Below are 27,879 nucleotides of genomic sequence, written 5' to 3'. Positions count from 1 at the left end.
CTTACGAACGAGTTAGGTTCCAGAGGTTCGTTCGGAAGTCGATTTGTTCACATTACTCTATCGATTCCAAACATGTTGTACGGCATGCACACTAAACACGTGGGAATGGCTTTAAAAGTTGTATAATCTCCTGTAGATGTAGATGCTGCTGGTTCTTCATGTTCTGTAGATGTAGATGCCACTGGTTCTTCACGTTTTGTAGATGTAGATGCCACTGGTTCTTCACGTTCTGTAGATGTAGGTGCCACTGGTTCTTCATGTTCTGTAGATGTAGATGCCACTGGTTCTTCACGTTCTGTAGATGTAGATGCCACTGGTTCTTCACGTTCTGTAGATGTAGGTGCCACTGGTTCTTCATGTTCTGTAGATGTAGGTGCCACTGGTTCTTCATGTTCTGTAGATGTAGATGCCACTGCTTCTTCACGTTCTGTAGATGTAGATGCCACTGGTTCTTTATGTTCTGTAGATGCCACTGGTTCTTCATGTTCTGTAGATGTAGATGCCACTGGTTCTTCATGTTCTGTAGATGTAGATGCCACTGGTTCTTCATGTTCTGTAGATGCAGATGCCACTGCTTCTTCACGTTCTGTACATGCAGATGCCACTGGTTCTTCATGTTCTGTAGATGCCACTGGTTCTTCATGTTCTGTAGATGTAGATGCCACTGGTTCTTCACGTTCTGTACATGCAGATGCCACTGGTTCTTCATGTTCTGTAGATGCCACTGTTCTTCATGTTCTGTAGATGTAGATGCCACTGGTTCTTCATGTTCTGTAGATGTAGGTGCCACTGGTTCTTCATGTTCTGTAGATGTAGATGCCACTGGTTCTTCATGTTCTGTAGATGTAGATGCCACTGCTTCTTCACGTTCTGTACATGCAGATGCCACTGCTTCTTCACGTGCTGTACATGCAGATGCCACTGGTTCTTCATGTTCTGTAGATGCCACTGGTTCTTCATGTTCTGTAGATGCAGATGCCACTGGTTCTTCACGTTCTGTAGATGCAGATGCCACTGGTTCTTCATGTTCTGTAGATGCCACTGGTTCTTCATGTTCTGTAGATGCAGATGCCACTGGTTCTTCATGTTCTGTAGATGCAGATGCCACTGGTTCTTCATGTTCTGTAGATGCCACTGGTTCTTCATGTTCTGTAGATGCCACCACCGCCATCTATTGCGCGGCGATTGAACTTACGACTCTCGATCCAAAGAGGCAACTGGACACACGGACAGGTTTGTTCGTATCTCTGAAAGTTCGTGAGTCGAATGTTCGTAAGTAGAGTCCATGTGCAACGTTTCGTGGGCAATTACAACGTCCTCGCACAGTCTCTATATCGATCTCTTGTTCACGTGACTCTGTTTAGTGATGCTGTTACTGCTGCTGCTGTTACCCGCTGTTGGCAGTGGTGCACAAGTACAGTTCAACTCAAATATACGACGTTCCGGGCAATGACCCGAATTGATATGTATTTATATATGCCATGAAGAAAAGGCCATGAGCCTGGAACGTCTCCCGATGATTACATGTGCTAATTTTAATGCCACACATTGTTAATGACGAGTGTGTGGGTGTCATTTACTGTACAGTATATATGTTATGCATAGTTTGTGGCCACAAGGTGGCAATATACGTTTGTAAAATTTTAACTCGTGAACATTTCAGTGTGACTTTGCATTAATGCATCGATGAAAGTGTTGCTTAAGGTGTATTTGGCACCGTACTTAGCCAACCGTGCTAATTGGAGGTGCAGTGTTGAGTCTATGGGCAGTGTGGAGTCTATGGTGCAGTGCCGAGTCTATGGGCAGTGTTGAGTCTATGGGCAGTGCTGAGTCTATGGGCCGTGTTGAGTCTATGGGAAGTGTTGAGTCTATGTGCAGTGTTGAGTCTATGGTGCAGTGTTGAGTCTATGGTGCAGTGCCGAGTCTATGGGCAGTGTTGAGTCTATGGGCCGTGTTGAGTCTATGGGCAGTGTTGAGTCTATGGGCAGTGTTGAGTCTATGGTGCAGTGCCGAGTCTATGGGCAGTGTTGAGTCAATGGGCAGTGTTGAGTCTATGGTGCAGTGCCGAGTCTATGGGCAGTGTTGAGTCTATGGGCCGTGTTGAGTCTATGGGAAGTGTTGAGTCTATGGGAAGTGTTGAGTCTATGTGCAGTGTTGAGTCTATGGTGCAGTGCCGAGTCTATGGGCAGTGTTGAGTCTATGGGCCGTGTTGAGTCTATGGGCAGTGTTGAGTTTTTGGGCAGTGTTAGTCTATGGGCAGTGTTAGTATATGGGCAGTGCTGAGTCTATGGGCAGTGTTAGTCTATGGGCAGCATTGAGTCTATGGGCAGCGTTGAGTCTATGGGCAGTGTTAGTCTATGGTGCAGTGTTCAGTCTATGGGCAGTGTTGAGTCTATGGGCAGTGTTAGTCTATGGGCAGTGTTAGTCTATGGTGCAGTGTTGAGTCTATGGGCAGTGTTGAGTCTATGGGCAGTGTTAGTCTATGGGCAGTGTTGAGTCTATGAGTGGCAGTGTTAAGTCTATGGGCAGTGTTGAGTCTATGTTGCAGTGCCGAGTCTATGGGCAGTGTTAGTCTATGGGTAGTGTTGAGTCAATGGGCAGTGTTGAGTCTATGGGCAGTGTTGAGTCTATGGGCAGTGTTGAGTCTATGGGCAGTGTTGTGTCTATGGGCAGTACTGAGTCTATGGGCAGTGCTGAGTCTATGGGCAGTGTTGAGTTTTTGGGCAGTGTTAGTCTATGGGCAGTGTTAGTATATGGGCAGTGCTGAGTCTATGGGCAGTGTTAGTCTATGGGCAGCGTTGAGTCTATGGGCAGCGTTGAGTCTATGGGCAGTGTTAGTCTATGGTGCAGTGTTCAGTCTATGGGCAGTGTTGAGTCTATGGGCAGTGTTAGTCTATGGGCAGTGTTAGTCTATGGTGCAGTGTTGAGTCTATGGGCAGTGTTGAGTCTATGGGCAGTGTTAGTCTATGGGCAGTGTTAGTCTATGGGCAGTGTTAGTCTATGGGCAGTGTTAGTCTATGGGCAGTGTTAGAATATGGGCAGTGTTGAGTCTATGGGCAGTGTTAGTCTATGGGCAGTGTTAGTCTATGGACAGTGTTAGTCTATGGGCAGTGCTGAGTCTATGGGCAGTGTTAGTCTATGGGTAGTGTTAGTCTATGGGCAGTGTTAGTCTATGGGCAGTGTTAGTCTATGGGCAGTGCTGAGTCTATGGGCAGTGTTAGTCTATGGGCAGTGTTAGTCTATGGGCAGTGTTAGTCTATGGGCAGTGTTAGTCTATGGGCAGTATGTATGTATGTTGAAGTAATTTCCGTGCTAATCGGAGGTGCAGGGGAAGCACAACAAACTAAACCCAAAAAAGCAATTCTAAAGAAATTAGTTATCAATTTAGATTTTTTTAAATGTGTAGCTCCAGTGGCTTCCTAATATCGGAAGGAAGAACGTTCCAGACGGTCGCAGAAGCGCGTATAGAAAGCGCTGCGCGATGCAGCGGAGTTTGCGTGATGGTGGTTTATGCTCCTTGACGAAATCAGCGAAATTTCGATTTGAAGTTTTCGTGACTGCAGGGATTCATCTGCTTGGTTCTTTCGGTAAAGTCACGTAGAATGGAAAAAATAAAATAATAAAAATAAAACATAATAAAATAATTCTCACGACGTTTCGCAAGCAGCCGTCCTCAGGTGAAGAACAGGTCTGTCGAGAAGATTCTGTCTTTTTAAATCCTTTATATTAAGTTCACTTGCTTGCTTGCGCGCTTACGACCGTGCAAATCTTTCGGTCGTTTTTTAACCCACTTCCCGTGATCTAATCGAGCTGACATTTTGCACACAGACTCGTTGTGCGTGACAATTTATTTTCGCGAATTTTTTTTTCCAACATTTTACACTTTTTAGGAAAAAATAAATTCTATTTAATTACCAATTGCTTAATGGTGGCAGGCGATCATCTGACCCATAGGTGGCAGCAATCTCAAGCCAGAGGACGAGAGGACTCTAGCCGCCACGCATATAAAGGATTTATAGTAAAAAACTTTGTTTTTACGGGTTATACTTATTTCTACGCTTGTACGACTCTGACCTCTGGTGGACACACTTGGAGTTACAAAATATCAGCTCTGATCGACCACTTTGAAAACACTCCCTGAGTTCTCACTTCGCAATGACAATACACAAGGTCACGGTGCTGGTGGTGGCGGTGGTAATATAAGAGTGCACGTAGCCTGGCACAAGCGCCATGTTGACCTCGCCGCTACTTAGTGGCGAATGGCAGCTGCTGTTGTTGTTGTTGATGTAAGACGGCGTTCTTCATTGCAAGACGCGTAGGGCTACTGGCGGCCATTGACATGCGCCCCCCCCCTCACCGACAACACACGAACAGTGAAAACCCCATGGTCATCATCATCATCACCGTGCTGCTGTCAAACCCCCAATGGTTTCAAATGTGTAGCGGCCCTCACACACCAACGAAAGTGCCCCTCCATCTACCCCTCTGAAAATTATTAAAGAACACTGAAAACACTGGTCAACACACTTTTTCTGGCATAAGGTATTCCAACGGTTTTAATGTCATTTTGGGGTGCTGATTCCAAATCTGGCATCAGTTTTTGTCTATCACATCAGGTTTTTGAGATATCAAATATTGCATTTTCAATAAAAACTGCAGAAGAAAAATATTAACTAAATGTCGATATCTACATAAATGATATTATAAACACACTATCCTAAAAATACAGCACCATATTTTAACACTAAAGCAGTCACTGACTCGCAACAACTTGCAATCATAAGTGAGGGGTATGCCGATAGCATAAAATGAGAGGTGATAGAGCAAATCTGACATTAGATTTGGAATCAGTACCCTGAAATTAGTCTAAAACAGCTGCTAAAGTCCAGGCCAGAAAAAAAGTGTATTTTTTGTTGACCAGTGTAATCGACCTCCGATTGGCACAGTTGGCTACGTACGGCGCGAAAGAAGTTCAACGTACATTCAGGGCTATTGTCATATTTCAGAAGCTAAGCGTGCTTGAGCCTGGGTCGAGTTTCGTGGGCGACTATCACCCACCCATGGTGGAGGCTAGGTCTGCCAGAGTGGCCGTTCCATCTCATCCACAGTGTGGTCAACCAGTCACAACAACTCACTCACCCATTCACACTCACCGGACCACTCGCCCACTCACTCAACCACTCACTGACCCACTCGCCCCCTCACTCAACCACTTACCGACCCACTCGCTCAGTCACTTTCTCACCCATTCACACTCACTGACCCCCTCACCCATTCACATTCACCGACCCACTCGCTCACCCACTCACCGACCCATTCGCTCACCCACTCACTCGCCCAGTCACTCTCGCACCCATTCACACTTGCCGACCCACTCACCCATTCACACTCGCCCATTGACCCACCCACTCACCACACCGCAGTTCACACCGCTTTTCTTTCTGCATCTTCCCACTTTGGAAATCCCTCCTCCCACCATCGTCTCGTTTCCTAAACTCTTAGAACCTTTTGCTCATTCAAGTAATCTATTGTATTTATCTATTATAGTCTTGAAGAGTCCTGTTTGTTACTGGCTGCTTGGCTTTTTAGCGAGGCCTGTGCCCAGCAAAACGCAATTTGTTAAAAAGAAATGTAGATCGTAGTGGTAATTGGTTTTTTTACCCTTCTATCTGGCAACAAAACTGACACTTTTTTTTTACAGGAAGTCATGTTTGCGTAGACCACAATACCTGCAGCCATAATGCAAATAAAAAACATAACTCTGATAATATGCACTGTCCTTGAAGTTGATTGGTCCACACCCGAGACAGCTTTCCTTAGAGCCTAGTCTCACATGGGTTGGACCAGATGACGCCAAAAGGCGCACTGACTCCTTGTAAAAAAAAGGTGTCAGTTTTGTTGCCAGATAGAAGAATAAAAAAAACAATTATCATATTTTTTACTGGCAAATGAGGTTCCAATGGTGTAAATGATCGTAGTGGTGCCTACTCAGTGCCTTCGGCGTGCCAATTATGGACCCCCCTCCTAGAGCCACCCAGTTGGACCCGCTCAATTGTGTGGTGCCAATCAAGACATAACCCCCCCCACCTCCCGCCCAGCAACGCGTACATTCCCCTGTAGCCCCACGACAGATGCTCGGTCTGGCCCGGGGGCTGCCGTGGATTTCTATTTTCAGGCGCAGTTGCCGCGTGTCTACATTTAGACGGTGGGTGGAGGTTTTTTTGGCAAAGTGGCAACAGCAAGTGGTACGGCAAAGGCGGGCGGCGGCGGCGACGACGAGGAAGAGGACGACGATGTGAAATGATAAAGCGAGAGTTCGGGATGATTCTTTGGCGACCACTTCGCTTTGTCGATTTGTAACGCACGCACGCGCGCTCGCGCACTCACGCACGCACTCACGCGTCGATCTGTCGCTCGCAAACACCGCCCGGCGGTTCGGGGTGGATCGGCGTTGTGCCAGGGCCTAATGCGTGAGGGGTCAGCGATTTTTAAAAGTTCAACGTCGCACAGCCAAAGTGATTTTCCAGTTCGAATGAGCGCTTGAGAGGCTACGGCGTGCCACTCTCATGGACGATGAAGGGTTATGTTTGGAGTTAGGACTACGTTCAGGTTAAAGGGATATAGGGTCAGCGTAACGGTTCGAGCTAGGCGCAGTTTATAGGTTTAGACATAGGGGGCCACGTTAAAATAACCGTGAAAACTCGGGGGCAATTCCTCAACAGACTCCATCCAGAATGGAGTCTCTAATTACACTGGTCAACACACTTTTTCTGGCATAAGGTATTCCAACGGGTTTAAGGTGATTTTGGGGTGCTGATTCCAAATCTGGCATCAGTTTTTGTCTATCTCATCAGGTTTTTGAGATATCAAATATTGCATTTTCAATAAAAACTGCAGCAGAAAAATATTAAATAGATGTGGATATCTACATAAAATAATATTATAAACACACTATCCTAAAAACACTAAAGCAGTCATTGACTCACAACAACTTGCAATCATAAATGGCAGAGTTAATTTCGGATAAAATCAATAAAAATGGGGTATGCCGATAGCATAAAATGAGATGTGATAGAGCAAATCTGAGATCAGATTTGGAATCGGCACCCTGAAATTAGTCTAAAACAGCTGCAAAAGTCCAGGCCAGAATTTTTGTTTTGTTTTGTTGACCAGTGTAATCTCCAGTGAAAACTAATTTTTTTAAAACAGTTTTCGTGCGTGTTTAGTTTCGTTGTTCTTCCACTGCGGTTGGCTACGTACGGTGCGAAAGAAGTTCAACATTAGTACGCACAATCCACTGCTGGATTGAAAGCATATTCACCATACCGTTCATTGCAGTTTGTTTAAAACAGCTGCAAAAGTCCAAGCCAGAATTTTTTTTGTTGACCAGTGTTACACTTCACTTGCACGCTCATCGCCAATGAACGTTAATGATCACAGAGAGGGCTGGTAGGTCCGTGTGATTATCTCTTCTGCTGTGCTCAAACTGTGCCTGGCTGTCTCGGCTAACTGGCCTTCACCGAGAAGTGGAGCCCAGATGTCCACGGGAAGGGATGGGCGACGACCCAAATTCATCACATTCTGGGGCGCCGAGATTAGAGAAGCTGCTTGGTGGCCTGGTGGAGGGGGGTGGGGGGGGGGGGTTAGGGCATCACAGTGGCTATGAGATGTTAACTACCTCGCCTGGTATGCAGGAGGTCGTCGGTTCGATCCCTAACTCTGACACCTGCTGTATATTTGGAGTTTGTGTGTCTCTCTCTCATCATCATCACGATGGCTAGGATATGTTAACTACCTCGCCTGGTATGCAGGAGGTCGTGGGTTCGATCCTTAACCCTGACACCTGCTGCATATTTTGAGTTTGTGTGTCTCTCTCTCTCATCATCATCACGGTGGCTAGGAGATGTTTACTACCTCGCCTGGTATACAGAAGGTCGTGGGTTCGATCCCGACCCTGACGCCTGCTGCATATTTGGAGTTTGTGTGTCTCTCTCTCTCTCATCATCATCATGGTGGTTAGGAGATGTTAATTACCTCGCCTGGTATGCAGGAGGTCGTGGGTTCGATCTAGACCCTGACGCCTGCTGCATATTTGGAGTTTGTGTGTCTCTCTCTCATCATCATCATTACGGTAGTTAGGAGATGTTAACTACCTCGCATGGTATACAGGAGGGCGTGAGTTCGATCCCAACCCTGACGCCTGCTGCATATTTGGAGTTTGCGTGTCTCTCTCTGTCTGTGATCGTGTTGATTTTTCTCGGGGTCTTCCGGTTTTTCCCTCATTTAGAGTCAACACGCGTTTCGAGTATTTGTCTGCTATACATCTCCACGTGATAAGCCACTTTGTAGAGCTATCATCTGTGGCCAGGTCGTTTCTGAACAAGAACTATATAGCTCAGTGGGCCTTACCTGGTTAATAAAAAAAAATAGTTAGTTTAGGGTCGGCACCGCTGCCGGGTTCGCAGCGCTAACCGCTGAACCACCGCTCCACACTCCCCCCCCCCCCCCCCCCCCCCACATGGCTCTGTGGAATTAAACTGGGCCCCAGTGGCTTGGTCCGCGATCAATAACGCTGCGTTCGCTTTCGCTTGCCGGTCGCGAGGCGCGTCGTCGTTCGTCGTCGTCGTCCCGGCTGCCCGGACGTTTCGCTCCTCGTGGCAGGATAGCGCCCTCGGCGACGAAGTGGCAAAGCTCCGCGAGCGTGCGGGGCGAAACGTCGGCGCGGGGAGACACGTCGGCGTGGGGAGAAGCGTCGGTGCGGGGCAAATCGTCGGCGCGCGTTGGGACGGCGAACGACGCAAGCGGCGCGACCCGGAAGATCGGAGTCGTCAGAATCGTTATTCAGACTGGAAGAATCCGATGAGCTGTGAAGCTCTTTATTTCACGGATGTCCGGAAGGGAGAGATGGACGGGTGGGTGGGGGTGGGCAACTCGAGTGCCTCGCATCGCCTCTCTTCTCATTCACTCTGCTAGCCAAGTGGGACCCCCCCCCCCAGTGGCAGCTGTCCCTACGCGGCACAAGGTGTATGCAGCACAGGGCCTACAGGTGGCTTTAGCCAATCATCGGCAGCCACAAGCGCAGGCAGCCACCTCGCCCGGCTTGTCGTCTGGAGCGAGTCGGCTGAGAATGTGTCGGTTTGCCCCCTTTTGTTGGTAGGAATGTTTACACGCTTTCATTTAACTCGCTCTGTCTGTTGTTGTTGTTGTTGTCCTTGTTGTTGTCGTATCCTCGAATCTTGTAACTCAATAATTTTAACCCACTTCCCAATGTGGTATCGATTGCAAACTTCGTATACGTATGTCATACTGATGACAAAACTATATTCTATCATTAAAAATAAAATATTTTTAAACAATATTTTTTTAAGTTATGTTTCGCCCTGGCTCTAATTGTCCACGCTCAACTGACGTTGGCTGTAAATCACCACGGCCCCTTACGTTATGGCAAGCTTCGGGGCCACTTATTGGAGTCGTGGAATTCTGCCATTACTCATTAAAGCGTGGTTTTTAAAAAATATTTTTAAAATATTATTTATTTCTCAGACTCGAGCCAAGTTTTGCGCCCATTTATCCGAAGGGGGGGGGGGGGGGGGGGTGGGGGAATGTGACGAGTAGTGCTCTTTGCGCCGCGAGTTATCCGTTGTTGAGCGATCTGGCTGGACGGCGCCGTGAGTCGGGGGCTCGACTCGTGATGGCGTCGCGAGTCCAAATCCTGGCGAGGGTTCAACGAGGCTCGTCATCCTTGATCACGACCATCGTTACAGGGTCTAACACATTCCTGCAGAGGGAGCTGGTAGGAACGTTGGGTTGCTCGGTCAATGGCCAGGGTCAACGGCGGCGTGGTGTATTCCGCAAATATACCCGACTGTGAGGGCGGGCACAAGCCGGCGTGAGTAGGTTAAACGTTGAGTTTTATAAGGGCACCACGGGGTGACCAGCTCCTCCCCTCCCACCCCCACCCAGCCCCTCCCCTCCCCACCCAGCCCCTCCCTGCACGACGGACGGACACAATAATCCCCTGTGGGCTGGTGTAACTAGGAGGTTCCTACCAGTATCAGTTTGAATGTCATGCAACGAGCATGACTCTGTGTCACAGGGTGGGTGAGAGAGAGCGAGAGAGAGAGCTGCCTTCGACACTCGGTATGTGGACCGGCGGTCACTTGAAAGAATCTCCGACGTAGCTCTGTGGTATCCGCTTTCGCGGACCATTCTCGAACACTTGGGGCTGCGCTGCTGCGCAAAAGACGCACATGACATCACGCCTGCAGCACAACGGGGATGACATTTGGGGGCCAATTTTGTGCAAATATTTTCGTCAGGATCATATTCCGGCAGCGCTGTTTGGTTGAAGTGGCTGTGTGAGATGCATTGTGGGTGCGGGAGAAGGGGTGTGTGGGGGGGGGGCAGTGGCAGGGGGGGAGAGATGTGGTGGGGGGGGGGGGTGCGTGGCGGATGGGGCGAACATTAATCAGAGTTCTTTCAAAGCAGAAATCGAAGCCAAAACGGAAATGAGCGAAGGATCGTAATGTTCACGACTTCACGGTACCGCGGCTCCTTCCAGCGGGTCTCGAGCACAAGCGCAGCCTCAGTGCATCCATCACCCCTTGTCGACAGCCATCGAGTGTCTGCGGTTGGATCAAGGTCCTCGCCAAAGGGAGACCACGCAAACTCCAAATGTGCAGCAGACGTCGGGATCGGGATCGAACTCGCGACCTCCCGCATTCCAGGCGAGGTAGTTGCGATCTTCCTGTCTCTCGGTGCAATGCCAGTCACGCGACTCCGATTTTACTGTGCTGCTCTCAGATGTTAGCTTCATTCTCTTGGCGTTGTGACCCAGTGATGGCGTGGGGGAGGCTTCCATCCAGCCATGGATAGATCATGACCGCCGCCTGCTGCTGATGATGATTGACCGCAACGATGGAATAGTCGCTCCAAGCCTGGGGCTTGCCATTCAGACTCTGCCTTCTCGACAGACCTGTTCTCCACCTGAAGACGGCTGCTTGCGTTGTGGCCGAAACGTCGTGAGAATTATTTTATTATGTTTTATTTTTATTATTTTATTATTTTCTTTCTACGTGACTTTACCGAAAGAACCAATAATAATAATAATGCTAACTGCGGTGAATTGAATGCAACACAGTGACCGCTTGCAACTTGTGCTGATCCACCCAATACTGGACATCGGTTAAACAGCGATTAATAGCTCATAGGATTCCTCCGGTCCTAAATAAAGAGTGTGATGGATGCATAATGAGATGAGCTCATCCACGTAGAACCAATAATAATAATAGGGTTTTTCCCCTTTTTTCTGGCAAAAAAACTGAAACCTTTTTTTACGAGGATGCATATCTGCATTAACCACAATTCCTTGCAGTCAAATGCAAACAAAGAAAGCCGTCCCTTGGTGTGGACCAATCAGTTTCAAGAACAATGCATATATTATCATCGTGTGTTTTTGTTTGCATTTGACTGCAGGTATTGTGGTTAATGCAGATATGAATCCTCAGTTTTGTTGCCATAAAAAATGGGAAAAAGCCCTATTATTATATTTAGGTACTGGCAAAGGAGGTCCAATGATGTACACGTAGAAACCAATTGGTGCCACTCTGTAGGGGAAGTCAACAGTGGTTGTCCAACGACTCGGCTCACCCCCCGTCGTAGGAATGCGGAATTCCTAACACTGGGTCAGGGGCTGTAAACAGGAAATGAGCAACGTCTCAATGCCCGGTCGAGCCAGAAAATCACCGAGGCTCCGCCGCACGTGGCTGTCTGCAATCCAGCTCTGTGGAGGCAGCAGCAGCAGCAGCAGCGGCGGGCGAGCGAGCGAGGGGTCGGGGGTTGTTGGATCACTGCGGGACTGCCGCCACTCGTCAAGCCGTCGTGGAATTCTTCTCCCGAAGTCGTCCCGCATCTGCGCGGCGCCGCGATGGGGGGGGGGGGGGGTGGAATTTGGGTGATGTCAGCAGGAGGCATTGCGGGTAGGGGAGCCGACTATCGAAGTTAGGGAACGGGCAAGCGGATTTTTTTTTGGGGGGGATGGTCAGGGACGCGACGGGCGGTGGCGAACGTGGGGGGCGGGGGGAAGCCGTGAGGAGGGGAAGGTTTGCGAGGGTGTCTGGAGTAAAAAACTTTTTTTTTTCAACAAAAAAAATCGCCGCATTCCAGTACGTAATAGTTTCCGTAGATTTAACAGGGTGCGTGAAAAGTTACCGACCGGGCGCGTATGAATTATTTGTCCTGCTTGGCTCTGGAATTTGCTCCACGAAAAAAAACACGTGCGCGCGCGCGCGCGCACACGCTAAGACAAAGATACACGCACGCAGAGACAAAGATCCCCCGTGTAGACTGTAACAGACTGTTGGGGCAAGGGCTGTTGGCGAGCAGTAGCACCTAACGAAGGCCGTCACGGCACACGAGCGGTTGGGTGGCCAGCACCACGCCCGGGCCGCCTTTGTCGCTATGTTTACACACCGCACCAGGTACTCATTTGAGGCCGAGTCGACCACGGGGAGGCCCAGGAACGGTAAATATAATCGTCACAAGCTTGGTGGTGTTCATTCAGACGCTGTCTTGCCGACAGCCCTGTTCTTCACCTGAGGACGGCTGCTTGCGTTGTGGCCGAAACGTCGTGAGAATTGTATTTTATTATGTTTAATTTTTTATATTTTATTATTTCTCTTCTACTTGACTTTACCGAAAGAACCAAGAAGATAATCGTCACTGTTATTGGCCGTGAGCTGAAATCGAAACTCGGGTCGCCGGGTTCGTAGCACAGCGCGCTCACCGCTACACCACCGCTCCCCACACACCGCAAAAGTGATGTTGTTATCAAAGGCAACGGAGAGAGCTGGGGGTAGTGAGCGTCGCGCCCCCCAATCCCCGCTACAGTTTCTCTTTCCCTACTTCTCACGACGGTTGCGCGCAACAAACTGACGGCGGTAGCCTAGCGCGAGATGCGTGCGCACGCACCTACGTTGGATTTCTTTTGCACCGTACGTAGCCAGGCAAACGTGCTCATCGCAAGGTGCGGAGGGAACGAGCCGACAGGGCGGCGAGTGATCGTGCGAATGCGCCAGCCCCGTGGCTCGAGGAAGGTCACGGGGGTGTGGGGGTTGCCATCGTCGCCGATGCTTCATCTCGCTTTGTTGGCGTTGTTGTTGGTCAATTGATCGGGAGCTGCGGCTGCCAAGGATCGTTCGCTCGTAACAAGGGGAAGATCTCGAGCCAGCGCCCGGCTTGAGGTATTTCCCTTGTTACGCAGTTGATAAGTCGTCTTTCAATAAATGACTCCCCTCCTAGTATAATGAAAGTTTAAAAATATATACAATTTCCATTTCACCAGGTAAGGCCCACTGAGCTATATAGCTCTGCTTCAGAAGCGAGCCTGGCTATCACAAACGATAACTCAACAAAGTGGCGTGTCATCATGTGCAAATTTATAGCAACCACATACTCTAAACGCACGTGGATTGTAAATGTGGAGGGAAAACCGGAGGACCCTGGAGAAAAATCCACGTGACCTTGGGGCGAGAAAAAGAGAGACGCAAATTCCAAATGTGTACGGCAGGCGTCAGGGTCGGGATCGAACCCACGACCTCCTGCACACCAGGCGAGGTAGTTAACATCTCCTAGCCACCGTGATGATAATGATGAGAGAGAGACACGCAAACTCCAAATATACAGCAGCAGGCGTCAGGGTCGGGATCAAACCCACAACCTCCTGCACACCAGGCGAGGGAGTTAACATCTCCTAGCCACCGTGATGATGATGATGATGAGAGAGACACGCAAACTCCAAATATACAGCAGCAGGCTTCAGGGTCGGGATCGAACCCACAACCTCCTGTAGACCAGGCGAGGTAGTTAACATCTCAGGAATCGATTCCACGTTTACTCTCCAACGAGGCCCCCCGATATCTTCGGATCGTCTTCTTCTAAGGAAAGATGTCTTTAGATTATTTTGATTATTTGGTTGCTATACATTTCCTGACATTAATTCAGCCATCCGCTAACGAGTGTCTCAACCGAGCAGTCAAACTGAGCCAACTGCTCGCAATCTGAAGGTTGCAAGTTCAATTCCCGGTTGGAGGGGTGGGGGGGGGGGGGGTTGACTCGGCCCATCATCCCTCTAGGGTCGATAAAGCAGTACCAATTTGTGTGGAATTCAACAGTGAATATACTCGCCCACCCCACCCACCCCCGCCATACGACTGTGGAATTTCCACCACTGTCTCGTTTGATCAGGAGGTGAAATCGCTCGGACTTGACCTTCCAAGAATCCATAAACGAGAAAATCCCCACAACAACAAAAAAGAAACACTTCCCCGCAGAAAGAAACGAGCCGAGAGACGGTGTGGACGCGTGGCTCTGCGCCAGGACGGTTTCCGAGGAACGGCGTTCTGGGGAATCGGCGTTCGAACCCGGCTGCGATGGAGTCGCCGGACGTCACAGCTGCTCCGTGTTAGCCGCTATCCCCCGCCACCTCCGCCGACTGAAATCCCCGTCGGCGTGGAGCTTGAGTCCCCCGCCGCAAGTCGATGACTGATCGGAGGAAATCGCCGTCTGTGACGGGGATCACGTGATTGCGGGGGGGGGGGAGGGCCTGATGGCCACTTTTCCTAACATGTCCCAATACGATTTAAAGCTTTCGTGACTGCAGGGATTCATCTTGTTGGTTTCTTTCGGTAAAGTCACGTAGAAGGGAAATAATAAAATAATAATAAAACATAATAAAATACAATTCTCACGACGTTTCGGCCACAACGCAAGCAGCCGTCCTCAGGTGAAGAACAGGTCTGTCGGAAAGACAGCGTCTGAAATCAACCATCCACTAACGAGTGTCTGAACCGAGCAGTCTCATGCAGACGCTGTCTTTCCGACAGACCTGTTCTTCACCTGAGGACGGCTGCTTGCGTTGTGGCCGAAACGTCGTGACAATTGTATTTTATTATGTTTAATTTTATTATTTCCCTTCTACGTGACTTTCCCGAAAGAACCAAGAAGATATCCCAATACCCCCGAAAAAAATATATAGGCTCTATATTTTATTTAGTGTTAGTTATTTTAACAAAATGTGTTATTTGTCAATGTCCCCCCCCCCCCTTGTCGTCGTGCGAATATGAAGAGATATCTTTTCGGATCGATCGCAGAGCAGCAGGGCATCACTCCGCGTGCCGGAGAGTGGCCTGTGAAAGTGAATATAATTATTATAACCTCTGCAATAACCACTTTCGCAGGCCGCTGCGAAAGTGAATTTCTGAGACCCATGCCAGTTGTTATCCACAGTTGGGCTGCGGCCAGTGGTCGCAAACGGGTTTTGATTCCTTACCCATACCCGGCCGCACCAGGGTCGCAAATGGGTACCCGTACCTGGCCCCTATCCGTATCCGTACCCTACCCGAATGAGTGACAAACGGTGACTCACCAGTGACTCACGGCCTACCCGTACCCGGCCGCACCAGGGTTGCAAACGGCTACCCGTACCCGTACCCGGCCGGGTACGGGTAGCCGGGTATCGGGTAGGGTACGGGTATCTGGTACCCGGTTGTGACCTCTGGCTGCAGCACTTTCAAACTCGCTTCACTGCAGAAGAAGTAAGTTTGAATTCAAACTGAAAATCTATTTTCATATTCTCAGAGCTGGAATTTTACGAACGTAATGGGTGTTTTTTTGTGAAGTCATCATCGGGACCAGGCCGAGACCTTCAACTCTCTACACTTGAGAATTCACTACCCATGCAGTACTCGACTTCATCAGACTAAAACAAAACTCAACTTAAAACTGCTTTTTTATTTTACCAGGTAAGGCCCACACTGAGCTATACTGTACAGCTCTGTTTCAGAAGTGACCTGGCCACAAATGATAGCCAAATGAAGTGGCTTGTCACGTGGACATTTATAGCAGTAGCAAAATACTCTAAAAGCATGTTGATTCCAAATGTGGAGGGAAAAACCGGAGGACCTGGAGAAAAATCCGCACGACCACGGGGAGAGAATGAGAGTCACGCTAACTACAAATATACAGCAGGCGTCAGGGTCGTGATCGGTTCTACATCTGCGTGTATACCAGGTGAAGTAGTTAACATCTCCTAGCCACCACGGCGCGCTTACGAACACCCGATTTACCAAACAATGGGTCTCGGGAACTAATTATGTTCACAAATAGAGGACTGATCGTACTGTCATTCTTGGCTGTGAAATCCAGATTTGAAGGAGATGGCGATAAAAGTAGGATACACTTTCTATAGAGGTTTTTTTTGGGGTTATATATCATGTAAATATAAATGTGTCGTAAAACCCGCCACCACCCGACACAGCCAATTAGTAAGGTTTGTCAAATAATCAAAACATTGCCAGTTCGTTACTAGTTCTGGACGCCGGTGTGTTGGAGAGTAAACCCACTACTACATTTACTATTCGTGTACCGTGACGTTTCGCCGGTAATTGCAGCAACAACAACAACAACCAGCATCATCAGGCGGAGAGCCAGAGTTGGTGAGACATCTTCCTCCTGTTTCGGTTTTAAAACTTTCTCCCTCTGTGACCTGGCACATGTGCCAGCAACTATGAGTCGGGTCCGATTCCTATTGATGGGGTAGAACCCCAGGACTGTTATAGATTTATAGATTGGGCGGCGTTGGGGGTGGTGGCCCTCTTTGTAACACATTCCTGCGGAGGGAGCTGGTAGGATCGTTGGGATGCTCGGTCAATGGCCAGGGTCAACGGCGGCGTGGTGTATTCCGCAAATATGCCCGATTGTGAGGGCGGGCACAAGCCGGCATGAGTAGGTTAAACGTTGAGTTTTATAAGGGCACCACGGGGTGACCAGCCCCTCCCCACCCCTCCCACCCCTCACCCAGCCCCACCCTCCTCACCCTCCCTACCCAGCCCCTCCCCACCCTCCCCTCCCCACCCAGCCCCTCCCTCCCCACCCAGCCCCTCCCTGCACGACGGACGGACACAATAATCCCCTGTGGGCTGGTGTAACCAGGAGGTTCCTACCAGTAGTAAATTGTATTCCTCCCCTCGACTCCTTTACCACCACCCATGCCAAACACTCGACTCTCGGTTCCCCTCGGTTATCGCAGTTGTTGTTTTAACGCGACGTACGAATTGCACAAAGCCAAATTTACATTAAACCAACACCACTTAGTGCACATTTTCAGCGCGGAACTGGTAGCAATGCGTACGGTGATTTCTTTGGCTTTGCGGGTATGCATGTTGTACCTATTTTGCATCGTACGTAGCCGACCGCGCTGAATCGGGAGCTGCGAAACAACCAAGGTGCACAATCGAATTGGTCATTGTGCCGCAGTGTTGCATTTCAACCGCCGTTAAAGCTGTGTACAGTGGTACCCTGGAGATCGAACTTAATTCGTTCCAGAAGGCCATTCGAACACCGATTAGTTCGAACACCGAATTATTTTCCCCATAAGAATTAATATAAATGACATTAATTGGTTCCAGACACAAGACATCTCTCGTGATAAAGTATTTTTACACGAAGTTTGCAGTAATTACATGCATAAAATCACAAAAAAACAAGAAACTTGCGTATGGGTAAACACCAAAAAAACACTAAAATAAAGGAAATTACTGAAAAAGTTAAGGAACGATGTTTTGCGGGTCTGCACTGGGTGAGAGCTACGTGTTAACTGAGCCTCTCATACGGTAAAACATTTGTCTGGGCAAGCGTCATGCACGCTGGGCCATACGTGTCTCAGCCGTACAGGTTCTTTCAAGTCGCGAGTTCCTGTTCGACCTCCGAATTTCGTTTGGTTTCCGGGGCAAAAAATGTTCGGAAATATCGTTCGAACACCGACTTGTTCGAGTTCTGGTGCGTTCGATCTCCGAGGTTCTATGTGTTTATACACTTTGGGGGGGGGGGGAAGAGTGGTGGGGTTTGGAACACAGAATGTTGAGAAAACCTCGGGCTGCACCCCCACCGACCCCCCCCCCCCCCCCCGCGTCAATCGGGTTTTCATCGTCAGACTACGGGAGCCTTCGGCCTTGCTTGTGTAAGTTTAAAAAAAAAACACGCCGCTGCTGTGCATGACCCTGAGCTGCACAAGCTCCCACGGGGAAAACCCCCCAAAAAAACCTCGATTTAAAGCTGTCGTGACTGCAGGGATTCATCTTCTTGGTTATTTCGGTAAAGTCACGTAGAAGGGAAATAATAAAATAATAAACATATTATTATTTCGGTAAAGTCACGTAGAAGGAAAATAATAAAATAATAAACCTATTATGTTTATTATTTTATTATTTCCATTCGACGTGACTTTACCGAAAGAACCAAGAAGACCAAAAAAAACCCTCACGACCCGCGATAATTGTGGTGCTGGGAGCAGCTCACGAGACCCCCACGAGACGCACTCCGATTGTCGCTGCTCCCCCATTGGTGGCAGCTGTCAGAGCCACTAGGCCCCCCACTCTCTACTACTGTCATAGCCACGAGCCCCCCCCACTCTCTACTACTGTCATAGCCACGAGGCCCCCCACTCTCTACTACTGTCATAGCCACGAGGCCCCCCACTCTCTACTACTGTCATAGCCACGAGGCACTCCACTCTCTACTACTGTCATAGCCACTAGGCCCCCCACTCTCTACCACTGTCATAGCCACGAGGCCCCCCACTCTTTACTACTGTCATAGCCACGAGGCCCCCCACTCTCTACTACTGTCATAGCCACGAGGCCCCCCACTCTCTACCACTGTCATAGCCACGAGGCCCCCCACTCTTTACTACTGTCATAGCCACGAGGCCCCCCACTCTCTACTACTGTCATAGCCACGAGGCCCTCCACTCTCTACTACTGTCATAGCCACTAGGCCCCCCACTCTCTACCACTGTCACAGCCACTAGGCCCCCCACTCTCTACCACTGTCACAGCCACTAGGCCCCCCACTCTCTACCACTGTCACAGCCACTAGGCCCCCACTCTCTACCACTGTCACAGCAACTAGGCCCCCCACTCTCTACCACTGTCACAGCCACTAGGCCCCCCACTCTCTACCACTGTCATAGCCACTAGGCCCCCCACTCTCTACCACTGTCATAGCCACTAGGCCCTCCACTCTCTACAACTGTCACAGCCACTAGGCCCCCCACTCTCTACCACTGTCATAGCCACTAGGCCCCCCACTCTCTACTGTCATAGCCACTAGGCCCCCCACTCTCTACCACTGTCATAGCCACTAGGCCCCCCACTCTCTACCACTGTCACAGCCACTAGGCCCCCCACTCTATACTACTGTCATAGCCACTAGGCCCCCCACTCTCTACTACTGTCATAGCCACTAGGCCCCCCACTCTCTACCACTGTCACAGCCACTAGGCCCCCCACTCTCTACTACTGTCATAGCCACTAGGCCCCCCACTCTCTACCACTGTCATAGCCACTAGGCCCCCCCACTCTCTACTGTCACAGCCACTAGGCTCCCCACTCTCTACCACTGTCACAGCCACTAGGCCCCCCACTCTCTACCACTGTCATAGCCACTAGGCCCCCCACTCTCTACCACTGTCATAGCCACTAGGCCCCCCACTCTCTACCACTGTCACAGCCACTAGGCCCCCACTCTCTACTACTGTCATAGCCACTAGGCCCCCCACTCTCTACCACTGTCACAGCCACTAGGCCCCCCACTCTCTACCACTGTCACAGCCACTAGGCCCCCACTCTCTACTACTGTCACAGCAACTAGGCCCCCCACTCTCTACCACTGTCACAGCCACTAGGCCCCCCACTCTCTACCACTGTCATAGCCACTAGGCCCCCCACTCTCTACCACTGTCATAGCCACTAGGCCCCCCACTCTCTACCACTGTCACAGCCACTAGGCCCCCCACTCTCTACCACTGTCATAGCCACTAGGCCCCCCACTCTCTACCACTGTCACAGCCACTAGGCCCCCCACTCTCTACCACTGTCATAGCCACTAGGCCCCCCACTCTCTACCACTGTCATAGCTACTAGGCCCCCCACTCTCTACTGTCACAGCCACTAGGCTCCCCACTCTCTACCACTGTCACAGCCACTAGGCCCCCCACTCTCTACCACTGTCATAGCCACTAGGCCCCCCACTCTCTACTACTGTCATAGCCACTAGGCCCCCCACTCTCTACCACTGTCATAGCCACTAGGCCCCCCACTCTCTACCACTGTCATAGCCACTAGGCCCCCCACTCTCTACCACTGTCACAGCCACTAGGCCCCCCACTCTCTACCACTGTCACAGACACTAGGCCCCCCATTCTCTACTACTGTCATAGCCATTAGGCCCCCCACTCTCTACCACTGTCATAGCCACTAGGCCCCCCACTCTCTACTACTGTCATAGCCACTAGGCCCCCCACTCTCTACTACTGTCATAGCCACTAGGCCCCCCACTCTCTACTACTGTCATAGTCACTAGGCCCCCCACTCTCTACTACTGTCACAGCCACTAGGCTTTCCACTCTCTACCACTGTCACAGCCACTAGGCCCCCCACTCTCTACCACTGTCATAGCCACTAGGCCCCCCACTCTCTACTACTGTCATAGCCACTAGGCCCCCCACTCTCTACCACTGTCACAGCCACTAGGCCCCCCACTCTCTACCACTGTCATAGCCACTATACCCCCCCACTCTCTACCACTGTTATAGCCACTAGGCCCCCCACTCTCTACTACTGTCATAGCCACTAGGCCCCCCACTCTCTACTACTGTCACAGCCACTAGGCCCCCCACTCTCTACTACTGTCACAGCCACTAGGCCCCCCACTCTCTACCACTGTCACAGCCACTAGGCCCCCCACTCTCTACCACTGTCATAGCCACTAGGCCCCCCACTCTCTACCACTGTCATAGCCACTAGGCCCCCCACTCTCTACCACTGTCACAGCCACTAGGCCCCCCACTCTCTACCACTGTCACAACCACTAGGCCCCCCACTCTCTACTACTGTCACAGCCACTAGGCCCCCCACTCTCTACTACTGTCACAGCCACTAGGCCCCCCACTCTCTACTACTGTCATAGCTACTAGACCCCCACTCTCTACTACTGTCATAGCCACTAGGCCCCCCACTCTCTACTACTGTCACAGCCACTAGGCCCCCCACTCTCTACTACTGTCACAGCCACTAGGCCCCCCACTCTCTACCACTGTCACAGCCACTAGGCCCCCCACTCTCTAACATTGTAGTAGCCACTAGGCCCCCACTCTCTAACACTGTAGTAGCCACGACTCTCATTTTCAAGAGAGACTTTGGTCACCAACTATGACAAAAGTGAAAAGAAAATATAAATCCGACCAACAAACAAACTAATAGAAAATCTGAGCCAAACCAATCGTGTCACGGAAGAAATTTAAAATTCCGCACTAACACTAAAATGGTATTAAAGAAAATTAATTTCCTTCAACCCAACGATGGCTTGGACAAATTACATTTTTTACATTTTAAATTACTTTTAAAATTAAATTACAAAAAACCCGAGCCGCTCCCATTCTCTCCTTCCCTTGGTCGCTCCCTCCTGCTCTGTGCATGTAATCCCCGTGCTCCTGACACGTTTGTTATCATGGGAATAATTAAATCCAAGGTTTTTTTTACTATTAAACTATTTTTTCTTTTTAACAGGTAAGCCCCCATTGAGCAATGTAGCACTTTTTCAGAAGCATCCTGGCTATCACAAATAATAGTTCAACGAAGTGGCTTATCACGTGGAAATGTAAAGCAGCAGCCAACTTATCTGAACGCACATTGCTGCTAAATGTGGAGGGAAAAACTGGAGGACCCGAAGCAAAATCCACGCGACCACGGGGTGAGAGACGCACAAACTCCAAATATACAGCAGTCGTCAGGGTTTGGCTCGAACCCACGACTTACTATATACCAGGCGAGGTAGTTAACATCTCGCCACCATGGCGCCGCCACAATTATAGATGTAAGTTATCTCTAAATATTCGCTACTGTTATGTTTTTGTAGTGCAGGCCCGTCAAAGGCTTTGGGCCCTGTCCGTGGGGTCAAAGTTCACAACCGTGGGACATCCGCCGCCAATGACCGGCGATGGTAGCGAGTTTGAAAAAAAAACACACAAATTAAAAGCATTTCTTTCCCCGTCCAAATATGGAACGAAACGAGCCGCACGGGAACGGCAATCGAAGGACTCAAGGACGCGACAGCGGGGGATCGCTCACAGCGCTCACGGTCACGCACGGAATTTAGTTTTTGGACAAACTTCACATAACGCCCGTGTCAACCGTCTGTGTGTGTGTGTGGTTATTTTTTGGTGCACGTGTGTGTCGGGCTGTTATTTTTCCCCTCCCAAGTAATAGTTGTGGGGTGGCGGTGTGGTGGTATAATGTGCATCGGGGTGCCACGGTGGCGAGATGTTAACTCCCTTGCCTGGTATACGGGAGGTCATGGGTTCAATCCCGACCCTGACTCGTACAGTTTGCATGTTCTTTCTCCCCGTGGTCGTGTGGATTTTTCTCCGGATCCTCAACTATGAATTGGCACGTGTAATGACGAAGGGCCGCTTTGATGAGCCATCGTCATGCGTGGCCAGGTCGCCTCTGAACAAGAGTTAATACGTCAGCGGGCTTTACCTGGTAAATTAAAACAGTGCAGCACAACCGCGACAAGCTTTAGCCGGTCCTTTATTTTCTGTGCCTGGCAAAACGGGGCTCATCCATCCGTGCGCCCATCCACCCATTTTACGCGGAACCCAAGTGGCAAACGCCGAAAATCATAACTCAGCGGCTCCGGAAAAACACACAGCTCCCCCGCAACCAATGCCCAGATGTGCGTAAAATCTTTGTTGCGCGGGCATTTGCAATTAAATTCTTTAAAAAAATGCTTGGGCCAAAAAAAAGGTAGCGTTCTGCTGCGTACCAACGCTATTAGAGCAGCGTTAGAATGCGAGTGCGTGGGCGTTAGTGAGCGCCTGATGCCTCCGTTCGTTCGTTAGCTCCTTCGCCCGTACGTCTGTGACTTAACTTTTTAGTTTTGTTTTTTTGTTTGTGCTTTGCCATTGCTTCTGGCAGGATTTTGTTATCAAAGAAATGTCACTGTCGGTCTTGGTCAATCCGCTGCTGGATGAGCCGACCTGCCGATCCACTCACCGCTGGGTGGACGGTTGCTTTGAGGGTGGCATTTGTTAAACTATAGTCGTTAACAGGGGTGGTCGTTAAGAGGGGATCTACGCTATACTACAAAATACACCACTATACACTACAACACACTACACTACACTGCATAATACACTACACTATACACTACACTATACTCTACACTATGCTCTACACTATACTCTACACGATACACTACACGATACACTACACTATACACTACAACACACTACTCTACACGACACTACACTATACACTACACTATACACTGCACTATACACTGCACTATACACTGCACTATACACTGCACTATACACTACACTACACACTACACTATAAACTACACTACACACTACACGTTGGGCTCTATGGAGGCCCGTCGTTGACCTATTAGTCGTTAACAGGGGTTCTACTATACACTATACACTACACTATACACTACACTATATACACTACACTATATACACTACACTACACACTACACTACACACTACACTACACACTACACTATACACTACACTACTCTACACGACACTACACTACACTGCATAATACACTACACTATACACTACACTATACACTACACACTACACTACACTATACACTACACTATACACTACACTACACACTACACTACACTATACACTACACTATACACTACACTACACACTGCACACTACACTACACACTACACTACACACTACACTATACACTACACACTACATTACACTATACACTACACTATACACTAGTCGTCAACAGGGGTTCTACTGTATGGCAGCTCAGTGGGGCCTTACCTGGTAACAAATAAAAACGAGTTTAGGGTGAAGGGACGGGGGGTGGGGGGGGGTGTCGGCCTGGACTCCGCTGGGTTTCTGTGCGGAGAAGTTGGTGGGGGGGGGGTGCCGCGTCCCCCCCCCCCACCACGGCCACCCAAAGTCAACACGGGACACGTGCAACTGTGCTCACTGCGGGGTTTTTTTGGGGGTGGGGGGGGGCAGCTGAGGGCAGCCAATAGGGGGGGGGCTGTGGTGGGGTGGGGGTGTTGAGTTACGAGAGCGAGCGAGCGAACTCAAAGCGCTCGCAAGGAACACGCGCATTGAGCGCGTGTGCGTCTCGCTTGCCGTGGGAAGGTGATTTTTTTTTAAATTGTGAGCCGTGAAGTTGTTATCTTTTATAATCGTCACTCAAAGAAAAATCATCGGCGGAGGAAGTGTATATTAAAAAATAATTGCTCAATAAATAAGCCGGGACGACTTGGTGTGCTTCACGTAGCCATCTCTCCACATTAAACGTAAAAAAAAAAATGTGCAGAATGTGAATATTTCTTACACGACCCATCGCGTTGACGGTCTTGTGGGAGTGCATCACTTCAGCAGCATCGATTTCACGTGAAGCAAAAACCCTGGGAGGGGTTTCGACGCACATTGCCTCATCAGCACAGTCAGGCTCGCTCGCATCGAAGCGAACCCCTGACCCTCGTTGGATGAAGGTCTCGACCCTATCATCTAGAGCAGTGGTTCTTAACCTGGGTTCGATCGAACCCCAGGGGTCCGGTGAGGCAGCCTCAGGGGTTCGGCGGAGGTTAAGACACACACCCGACTCATATGATTGTGCACCAGTAAAACATATACCTATGTTTTGAATTTGAAAAAATCATATTTTATTTTTTCCAATTAAGAAGGGTTCGGTGAATGCGCATATGAAACTGGTGGGGTTCGGTACCTCCAACAAGGTTAAGAATCACTGATCTACAGCCATGGATCTATCCTCTGCTCGATGGAAGCCTGCGTGTGCCATCATCACGGCGGTGAGCTGGATGAGGGTTTCCCCAGACCGTGTCCGTCACTGGGATTGATTTTCCACGGCGGTCATCGTGGTCGAAACCGAACCGAATTCGGGAACTTACCCGCGAGTGACTTTATTGGGTACTACACCAAATTCAACACCTGGCCCTGACCGGCAAGACCGTACAGCGCTTTCCAGACGGCCTCCTCCTTCGCACCGTGAGGATGGCGCATGAATACCAAACCCACTCGTGATTTCGTTTTCGATTTAATCGCTTCGAGCTGCCTCGCCCGGGAGATGGGGCTCGAACCGGCGAGCTCTGGCTTGCGAGGCCCCATTGTGCCGACAGCCATCACCAACCGTGGCAGCGCCTCCCCCCGCGCCCTCGCCCCGAGTAAGCCGGTGATATTTTACGCTTCACGAACAACGGGAAAACCGAGTCAAACTATTCTGTCGTCCACGTTTGTTTTTCGCCCTTGAACGCCTTGGTCCGTGAGTGTCTGAGAGTTCCAGCCGGGGAGAGCGAGCGAGCGAGAGGAGAGACTGCATGGAAACTGGACAGGGTAGGGGTTGGGTGTGGTGACGGTGGTCTTGAGCAAAGCGGTGGTGTCGTGGTTAGCGCGCTGCGCTACGAACCCAGCGACCCGAGTTCAATTCCCGCTAATGGACAACACTAGTGGCGATTATCTGAACCGGTCCTGGGCCTCCCCTCGTTCCACTCAATTGAGCACCTGGTGTGGTGTGTAGTAGACATCGCTATTAGGGAGACAAAGGCGGCCGGGCGTGGCGCTGGCCACCCACCCCCTCGTTTGCCGTGCAGGTAGCCTTCATAGGTGCTCGCTAACGGCACTTGCCCCAACAGCCCGTTGAAGCTACACGGGGGATCTTTGTCTTTGGTCGTGGCGGGTGGCAGCTGTCTGCCATGGGGTGACTCGGCGGGACGTGGGGGGCGCCACAAGAACAGCTGAGACCGGGATCGCGAACATTTTTGCGTCCAATTTTGCGACGCAGCCGGAGTGAAGGAGGGGGTGGGGTATGGGATGCGGGGGGGGGGGGTAAAATCGTGGGGTTTCCATGCGGTGACACTTGTGCAGCGTGTTTATCCCCAATAGCCGGTGAAAGGCTGTATGTACGTGGGGATGGAACTTTGTCCGTGTGTGCGCGCTCGCTATCAGTCGGTCGACCCCTGAACACCTGGGTCTGCCCAGTGCCACCAGCGAGCCTTGGGCCTCGAGGTGCACCCAGCCTGGCACTGGCGCCGTGGCGATGTCACTGCCACTTGGTGTTGAACGGCGATTGCTGTTGTTGTTGTTGTTGTGTCTTGATCAGCACTCACAAACATCAAGTACTCAAAGCAGTCTGTTGTAGGCTGTAGCTGGAGGTCGTTGGTCCGGATCGACAGCGCGCTGCGCTACGAACCCGGCCACCCGAGTTCCCTTCTCGTTCACGGCCACCAGCACCAGTGACGATTATCTGAACTGATCCTGGGTCTCCTCTAGGTCGACTCGGCCTCAAATGAGTACCTGGAAACATCGCCACTCGGGAGACAAAGGCGGGCCCGGGCGTGAAGCTGGCCACCCCACCCCCTCTTGTACCGTACCATCCTTCGTAGGCGCTACTCGCTTAAAGCACTTGCCCTAAACGTCTGCAAAGGCTATACGGGGGTGGATCTTTTGTCTGTATATATATGTGTGTGTGGATCCGTCTTTGTCTTTTGTAAGCGTCTTCAACCTGTGCGTGTTTCCTCATCAAGGTCCTCCTCGTTTTGGCTGCAAGTATCATTCCTAAGCACGCGTCTCTCCGTAATTTTTGTGCAAAAAATCCTCACACGCACGCACACACTCGAGATGTAGGGGGGGACATTGCCTAATATGGTCTGCGCTGGTCCTGTAATTCCATTACTGTGCAATCACCCATATCAGTGTTACCACTGTGCGGAGGAGGCATCTTGTACATTTGTTTTAACGTTTGCCCATTTGCACCATAATCAGGACTCGAACCTCGGATGTTCAGGTCCCAGGTTCAAGCGGCAACTGTGATCGGACGTCGAAAGCCAAGCAGGTCTGCGCCTGGTCAATACGTTGACGGAATGATTTTGCGGTCATCGCTAGCTCAGGGCATGTGAGGTCACCAAGGGATTGCAGAACGGCGATGGATTATTGAATCTCGGCACGAGCACGATGCACGGGTCTATCCACTGCTGGATGAAGGCCACCACGCACGCACGGTGTCTTCACGGCCACCGTGACGAGTCGTGATCTATTCACAGCTTTCATATTCTTAGGTTTTTTTCGGTAAAGTCACGTAGATAAAAATATTTTTTATAATTTAATTAATAAAAGTAAAATAAAAATAAAATAATAAATCACGACGTTTCGGAGGCAACACAAGTCTCCGTCATCAGGTGGGACCGTCACAGCTAAAATCACTGCATCACTTGATGCAGTAATTTGCATCTCTCATTTACTTGATACAGCTGTCGTGCTGTGACGGTTCCACCTGAAGACGGAAGCTTGTGTTGCCTCCGAAACGTCGTGATTTTAATTTAATTTTTATTTTACTTTTATTAATTTAATTTTTTTATCTACGTGACTTTACCGAAAAAACCTAAGAATATGAATCCTTGCAGTCACGAAAGCTTCAAATCTAGAATCTATTCACAGTTTCCTTCAGCGTGGGAGCTGCCGGCATGTGGGGGGGGGGGACGAAACGTCGGACATCGTTCAGAACAGCACGCGGCATGACCCGATAGATGCACAGCAGAGGCGTTTGCCCGCGCACACGCTCGTTATTTCTCGCCGTGGGGCATCATGGGGTAAATTAAATACGGGGGTACGAAGTGCTCTTGCCAATTCTCTCCGGTAACTCGGCAGCATTTTTCGATTTAAACGCAAGCTAGTCATTCAGACTCTACTCTACTCGACAGACCTGTTCTTCACCTGAGGACGGCTGCTTGCGTTGTGGCCGAAACGTC

At 50.1% G+C, this 27,879-nt stretch overlaps 1 protein-coding gene across 1 annotated transcript in view; it reads left to right on the top strand.

Annotated features, from left to right (window-relative positions):
• Positions 1-27,879, top strand: part of PRDM12 (PR/SET domain 12) — a 144,166-nt gene that overhangs the window by 29,966 nt on the left and 86,321 nt on the right. The gene's annotated exons all lie outside the window — the stretch shown is intronic.

This window comes from Lethenteron reissneri, chromosome 48, assembly GCF_015708825.2.
Source record: "Lethenteron reissneri isolate LAM-NWPU_2019-01 chromosome 48, ASM1570882v1, whole genome shotgun sequence".
Taxonomy (NCBI): domain Eukaryota; kingdom Metazoa; phylum Chordata; class Hyperoartia; order Petromyzontiformes; family Petromyzontidae; genus Lethenteron; species Lethenteron reissneri.
Note: the sequence above shows the minus strand (reverse complement) of the source record. Positions and strands in the feature narration are given on the sequence as shown.